An 8,121-nucleotide genomic window follows, 5' to 3' on the forward strand; every position below is an offset into this window, starting at 1 on the left:
TTTAATGTTAAGTACTGAATTTCCTAGCCTAAAAAGCGCTCTCCCTTTCTTTGCAGCGTGCAGGATAAGTATAGCAAGCGTGTTTACGTTTTCTATACATACAAGCAAATCAAACTGGTCGCCTACTCATCTCCAATTCACATGAAATTAATAAAATCCAGATCGGCTAGCAATCGCACCAGAGAATCTTGTTCAGGCCTTTTGTGAGTCATCCAAGGAGAGACTGGGGCTACGCAGTGCGTTTCCCTCGTTTAGCGGGCTCAGCAAAGCAGACCCTTAATATGATATCCATGCTGGCTAGAATGCGGCCAAATCTTGTAGCAAGCGCATTTCACCATATGCCGACCTATAGTCACAGCTTAGGTGCCCTCTCCCCTTTGCATGGGGACACGAGAAGTCAGGATGGATCCACACCCCCGTGCGACACTCCGTCTCGTGTACAAAACAGCTCGGAGTTCGCAGGAAGCCATGAGGCTCCGGATGTGCATCTCGCGGAAGCTTAAGGGCGGCGGCAAGTCACGCGTTATTGCATCAATTCTCAGTGCATGGTGTCGGAATACGTCAGGTCTGTCACCTTGCTGTCGCGCTCAGCACAGAAGGACCTCTCATTAGTGACACGTGACGGCAACGCTGAAGTAAAACGCTAAATCAAGCACATACATCCGCAGCGCAGGTCGGCGGTCATAACCGGTGTAATATACGTCAGATTGACCTGCAATATTTTTACTGGGTTGTCAACGTAGAATGCGATGGCCACAGGCGTAGGGGCTGGGAGAAGCACGAGACCACGGCCTTCCCACTCCCGGCACAGTCAAACATTGGGCTTCCAGAGATGGTGGAAGGGCGGACCACAAAAAGGGACTTTGCTTTTCCGTTTTTGGAAACGTTTTCACCCCGGCAGTCAGTGACGTGGCCAGAATTTCGTCTATAAGGGGGCCAAATTATGGAATTTGGACCTAGGATCCCATTTTGGTGCATTGCGGGTTGGTTTCGTTTCAGAAGCCCTCCGGACGTTTTGCAAGTGCCAGGCAGTACTGAGGCCTTCGCCCGGTGGGGGGGGGGGGGGGGAGGAGGGACAGGTCTCGAAAATCCTCTCCCCTGTGTACGCTACTGCGGTAGTGGACTCTTCTTTGTTAGAAAGATACCATCGCAGTTATCTTTGAAATTTCAAACATTGAATTTCAAACAACAGGTAAAGGCGTACAAGTTTTATACAGGACATTAGAAAACAAAGTACCTAAATAGCACAAGCTCTTCTCAGTTCAATCAGGTAAGAATTATGTCCTGTTGGTTGCCAATACTCCCGTAAGAAAACGATAAATGCGTAGCAAAAATGCTTTACCCTGGAACTTTGACGCTGCTTCTTTACATAGCTAGACGGGAAACTTTTAGATACATGGTAACTCAGGTGCAGGTACCTTTTCGGTGAACATCTGAGTCATGATGGTATCACCCCTGATGATCTGCACTGCAGTCAAACGACTGTGCTGATATGTATGCACCTGTTTGTGAGCTTCTATTGCAAATCATTTATATATATATATATATATATATATATATATATATATATATATATATATATACAGCATGCACACCTTAGCTGAACCGGTTGCTGACATGATCAAGATACTTTGCCATGAGCGATGAAAGCTGTCCAGAGCTAATTGGCTCAGAAGCACTTTGATTTATATCTTTTCGTGCGCCGCCAGAAGCGCAACGCTAAATAATCCCAAATATTGGGAAGGCTCAAGCCCCCCCCCCCCCTGAAAAGCACATAATTTGACACGGTGCTCCCACAAGTTGCTAGGGAGATAACCACTGCCCATTCTTTGAACTATCCCTGTTGGGCTTAGAGATGATTGTTGTTCTTTTCTGTGCAGTTGCTCGATATAACAGAAAATGTTAATGACGCACCAGTTCTCACCGATGATTAAAAAGAGCTCACTGGGACGATATCATAGGTCAAAAGTTAGAACCGGGCTACATATTTCACATACAATAAAATGTAACGGCTTGTGTGGAATTGGCTGAATTAGAAACAAAAAGCTATTTGAAAACAGGGTTTGAAACTTTCGGGGACGCCCGAGGTGCATGCGCGCTGACACAACGCAGGAATGAATGACCCACGCATAATTCGACAGTTTTTTTAGTTTGCTTTCCATCGGACTGCTTAACCCAAATTCACAACACCATCTGCTAGCCAAATGATGTTTTAGTGTCGCATGCTCAGAGGCAGAGTTGACTCCCGAGCAATAGATAAGCCCGTGCGTGCTCGTATGATCCGTTGGAAGCGGCCGGGGCGGACAATCATCGAAGCTGAATCGTACCATCCGTAGCCTGAAAGCTCAGTGATTTCAAATGTCGATTTTTTTCGGAAAATCTATCCAGCGTGTTTTCCTTAACACGTGCTGCGGCGGCGGGCCAATTTGACCCCATCTCCCGAAAACTGCTATGAAATCATTTCCGAGCGCTTCTGCGTGCCGCACCAAACTTTGCGGATCGTTCGGTATGAAAAGTAGACATACCTTGTAATGTGCTGATCTATAGCAGGCGAAAGTCAAGCCACGGTTGTCAGCGAGAGCAATTTGTAGGGATCCGTCAAATCTGATTGGACAACAGAGTGTTAAACAAAGCCAAAGACCTATGACATAGTTTCATAGACCATCAAACAATTGAATTTAGGATAGAAGTAAATTACTTTGCCTAGGGTCAGATATAAGGGCCAGACAGAGGTCAAAACCAACCTGCTTTTTTACTGAAAAGCTCGCTTTATGGGGTAGTTGGTGGTAACAGGGACCACAACAGACATCTTCCATGAACTTCCCACAGGTCAGAGTAGGTCACTGATATGAACTGACCCAAGGAAACCCTTGGTCTTAGGAACGTACCATCCAGCGTTATCTTTTGCATTTGTCCGTCCGTCCCGGTGGCTCAGTCCGTCTTGGTTAGAGGGCCTGCCGTCCGATCCACCCACACGTGGCAGGGTGGGTTCGAGTCGCTTTAGGGCGCTCGCTATTTGCCCTTGGCATGTATGGTCTGCGGCCGGTGGCAGCGGTCGCGCTAAAGGTCAGTTGACGTCAGAGGGCAGGACGGACCGTGCCGAGCATTGCGGCACGTTAAGCTTTCCGCCACTAAATTCTGCCGTTGCCTGGAATTGCGCGATCGGATGGTGGGGGCCAGGGCTCACACAACAAGCTCTGCTTAGCGTCAGCGCTGATCCCAGAAATCATCCATTCAAAGGGTTCTGGTCAAATTTATTTTAAAAAATTTGCTCATTTTTTCCTGAATTAAGACGGTGCCGTAAGTTTTTGATCATCATGACCTTATAAAGATCAAACAAGCAAATGAGCATCGATGACCTTTTGCTTAGAACCGGTATCTAAGTTCCAGATGATTGCATGAGGAGGTCTGTGGCACTTCCGACGCCATTCTTGAATTCGACCGTGTTTGACCTGATTTAAGCCAACATGATTTGGTTTAGAAAAAAAATATTCGTACCTGCTGTAATAGTGCCAATAACCTTCAAGTAACCATCTGTCAGATCTAATCACACTTCTTAAGGTTCTAATCCAGTGGCTATCACCGATATATTCAGTCCTGAAATCTTGTAGATAAAAAATTTATCGTTCTTTTGTGGGCAAAAAAAGACATATTTTCTCTTCTCTCGAACATTTGCTGAATGTTTAACAATAAGGTACTGAAACTTGACAAGTCACTAAGCCTTATCACGAGCTCTAAGCTGGAAGATGATCGCGTCCCTAAATAGCGTGTGAAGCGCGACCAGTTTTCCTTCTTGTTGTCTTAGTTTGCTGAGTAGCTAACCTCTAACCATGGCTTCTCAGATATGGTGGCGGGTCAAAGCTGCGGTAGCCCCTGATCTCTCACTACAGAGTGAGCCGTCACATTTCCAGCTTTATGTGACGGGAGAGCGCGTGAATAGCCCATTCGGTGCTTGGTAAAGGGTACGTTTAGACTCTGACAGAAAGGAGGAGATATAACAGTAGAAAAGACATCTCTGACAGTTTGACGATTGAGCATGTACACCTAAGGATGACAACTGATTGGATACTACTTGCTATGTTCTTTCAAACTGACATGCAACATTTTTAGCTTTGTGTTGCATCAATGTTCGCTATTGGGGAGTTGCTCGGGACCAATGAGGTTGTTAAACCCATGAGAACGCGGTGACTTTGACACCAAGTCGTTGGAGCCAAATGCGTTGGCGATATCATTTCAACGGAACCTGACGGAAGGCGATCAGGGCCTCAAGAGGCTAAGCCTTTATTGCGCTCAACGTGATGAGCAGCGTTATGTTTACATAACAGATGATGTCGCTGAGCATCACAGCTATCAGAATACCAAACATGATGATATTAGTCGCCGCCGATTCAATCAAAACTCGCCATCAAATTATGCAATGCAACATTTGAGGATAAAGCGGTATATCTTGAATGAAATGCAAACTTTGGATCATCCGGAGTTCTGCCTTCGCATGGTGGCAGCCATGTTCGGTGACCAGTCTGTCTGCTTCCAACTGGCCAAGCTCGGTGCTCGTATCCGGAAGGCCAGTCAGGGGGAAGGGGGTCCGAAGAGTCCCACGCCGGGACATCGAGATGGCAAAGTGTCCATTTTTTCGTGCTGTCGCCTCCTCGCCTTGTTGACCGGGGTATGCCCACGGCGGTAAGCCGCGAGGTGACCTGTCTAGGCCGCGAGCCCGGCTGGCAGTGGCCCGTCTGAGGTCACCCGCGAGAGGCGACGCAGGGGTGACAGACATCATGCGGTCGCGATGCGCCCGTCTGTGCTACACCACCGCTCGGATGCGCCGAAGCAGCGTGACCACACCGCCTGACCAGACAGTGACGCCGCGTGACCACACGCCCTGACCAGACAGTGACGCCGCGTGACCACACGCCCTGACCAGACATTGACGCCGCGTGACCACCACTCAGACCAGACAGCAACCCCGCGTGACCACGCGCTCAGACCAGACAGTGATGCCGCATGCCCACACACTTGGACCAGACAGTGACGCAACGTGAGTGTGATGCGATGACGCGGTAGCCCTGCGCCAGCGTAACTCGGCCCTGGCCAACTGCAAATCGGCCTCCCTTGACGAACTAAATAATCGGGCGCTATTTCTGCGATGTGCGGTCACGTATATTGTTCGCCACCCCATGCCAGTCAGGTGTAACGCTGTAATCAATTCGTCGTGAATGCATGGAACTGACCGAAGTTAGGTTGGTCTTGGTTCAATTTATTTTAAGGCTGCTCTCAGCGACACATAGTAATATTGTGTCAGCAACGTTGCATTGGAGCAACATGTTTCTTCCTGGATTTTGATAAGGTCATCTTATTTATTTTACTTTTATTGGGCTTAATCAAGTCCAAAAGGTCCTTCTCTTAGCCACCATATCTATCAGTAATGTCTCCGTTTTGCATGCACTGATGCAATTACTAAAACGTCCTGTTATGTGCCCGCCTAGACCGTTGTCACACACTTGTAGCCTCCTGATTGTCCGTGTGTGTACGGTTGACACGTGGCTAATCCTTGCCGTTTTGCAGGCTGCTAGTTGGAGTTTTATCCTGCGTAGTTGTACTGGCCGAGCCGGTAAGTACTGGATATATCGCACACATGATAATAAGGTAGTAGTGCATTGGCTGCAAAACTATGATTTCGTGAGGCATTCCACTCGGCAGCTCATAAAAGCATAAGATGAGCTGCGCTACTGGATTGTGATGACTTAATACACAATGCAACGTAGTGCAGATTGTAATTACGATGGTAAAATGACAAAGTGGTAATTGGTGTCTACCCGTGCTGGTCAAATATACTTGACGTCGAACGTCATGCAATCATTTGTGTCATGACTGGGAGGCACCGTTAAAACAGTAATGCCATTTATCCATGGGATAGCAATCAGTATCTCAACCAGAGCCTTGCAGTCAGTCGTTACACAAACAAATCTCAGAATCGTAATTTTGTTGTCACTAGCAGAAGCCAGAGGAACGGCGTTCCAGCGTTGAACTGGGCCTGTTTGCAATAACATTTCTTACGGAGCTCGCACTGGCGATTGCCAACACATGATCGGCAGAGCAGTGTTGTTAACCGAATGGCCTACTGCCAGTGCCGCGTTTGGCATGTCGTCAGCGGGGCTGAAGAACCCTCTTCGCTTTTTGTCGAAGCATTGGTCTAGCCGTGAGGGCGGTAAAAAGCACCGGCTGATTACGTGGTGTGAACGCGATGACACTTTCTGTCAAGCGGATGCTGGGGGTGCGCAGCTTCTTGCAGCTGGGTGGCTGCGCTTTTTTAAACGGCTGAGGAAGTTTCATCATAAAACGAAAGTTTTGGACGTCTTGCTGGAATAATTTTCCAGCCAGCGTGATTAGCTTGCCTACTTTTGGTTTGCCATTACCCGAAAGCAGGTCACATGATATAGACGGTAGGTGATATATCCATGATATTGGTTTAACATGAACTTGCCGCAACGTTGGACATGATCGCTCCGACGGGTGCAGTGTGCACATTACGCAGTGCATCCATTTGCGCTTCTATTTCGAATAAAACGTATGAAGAACGGAATGCATTTCTTTACGTTTCATTGCAAATGCTTTTATGCAACGATGTAAGACGGAAGACCCTATCTTGTTGAGTTTAAACTGCAAACACTGTCTTGCATGGGGACTGTTTGGCTTCAAGTTTGAATGTTTGCACTAGATAATGTTTCCGCTGGCAGAGGACAGTTTATTATTGTTCGGTTTGCTTGGTTACCGGACACCACGAAACGTAAACAATAAAAACCGTCTTTACAAAAGGTTAACACCCACTCTAGCATTTTTAAAGTTATTTGCATCGCGCTTGATCCAAACTGGAATAATTTGCCCTTGAATTAATGATAGCATTGGCAGGTACTTGCCGCGCACACGTACCAGGCACCGACGTGTTGGCAATACTCAGCCATCTATGCAGTGTTTGCTTCCATGTTGTTTCCGTTCGTGAAGCAAGCGGCGAATACATTTGTCCCCGGAATCGTAATACATTTGATAGCCTTTCAAGCCCGTGCGCGTCGGATAGTGCATAATCCCTGCAAAGTTTTCTTTTGAAAGCTGTGGTGAGGGCACTGGAAGTGGCTGAGACGTGACTAAAAAGCCGTCTAGATGCGCTGCAACACACTATATGCCGTGCATAATGCGAGAGTTGCAGTTTCTAAAACATGTCCGACATTCTCGCAAGAACTAGATGCGTTTGGATGTTTCGCCGCGATACGCGTTTCTGGAAGTATCTTCGTTGAAGACGAACTGACCTTGAATTGACGTTGACAATGTTTGACAAATAGTCCCCGTGGTCCGCCATAGTGCAAGATTGCAGTGCTACAAAACTTGGCTTTTTCCTGAGAGCGGCGTCTTGCTGCTGTAAATTGTGCGCGGACAAGGTCCAGGCGATATCTCAGCAAAACAACGTATTCGGGCAATGCGCTCTGTTTGTTTTTCGTCTGTGGTAGAGGAATTGGTCTTGGGCATGTATGACGCGTCTCCTTTCTTAACTTCTCTGTTATCGCCAAGATGACAACCGATGTGCGGCCTGTTACGCATGATGCTGTTTGCCGGGTTGCGTGAGCCAGTGCGGCATAGTTTTCCATTACTCAGAAATTTGCAGCCCATTATCAGTGGCCGCTTTTGAACAGGTGACGAAAAGACTATTCGTGCTGCGTACATTGCGCATCCGCGTTGACGTAATGTTACGATTTCCTATCCCACTGACATTATTGTTACAATGTGTGTACTTACAGCATTATACGCAGTTTCGGCGCTATGTCATGGGCACAACTGAGGTGCTCTCGACACCACAAGCGTCTGAGTTTCAGTGGAGTCAGCCGAGTCGGGCCCGGCAGGCAATGGCCCATGTTGTCCGCTTGCGGACCCGGTCCGTCGAGGCGGTCAGGCTGTCGCCGGACCAGGGACCGACGGCGGGTGCTCTGTTTGTCGACGGACCAGGGACCGAAGGCGGGTGCTCTGTTTGTCGCCGGACCAGTGACCGACGACGGGTGCGCTGTCTGTCGCCGGGCCAGGGACCGACGGCGGATGCTCTGTTCGTCGCCGGACCAGGGACCGACGACGGGTGCG

Source organism: Pollicipes pollicipes, unplaced genomic scaffold (assembly GCF_011947565.3).
Source record: "Pollicipes pollicipes isolate AB1234 unplaced genomic scaffold, Ppol_2.1 Scaffold_4295;HRSCAF=5057_pilon_pilon_pilon, whole genome shotgun sequence".
Lineage (NCBI taxonomy): Eukaryota > Metazoa > Arthropoda > Thecostraca > Pollicipedomorpha > Pollicipedidae > Pollicipes > Pollicipes pollicipes.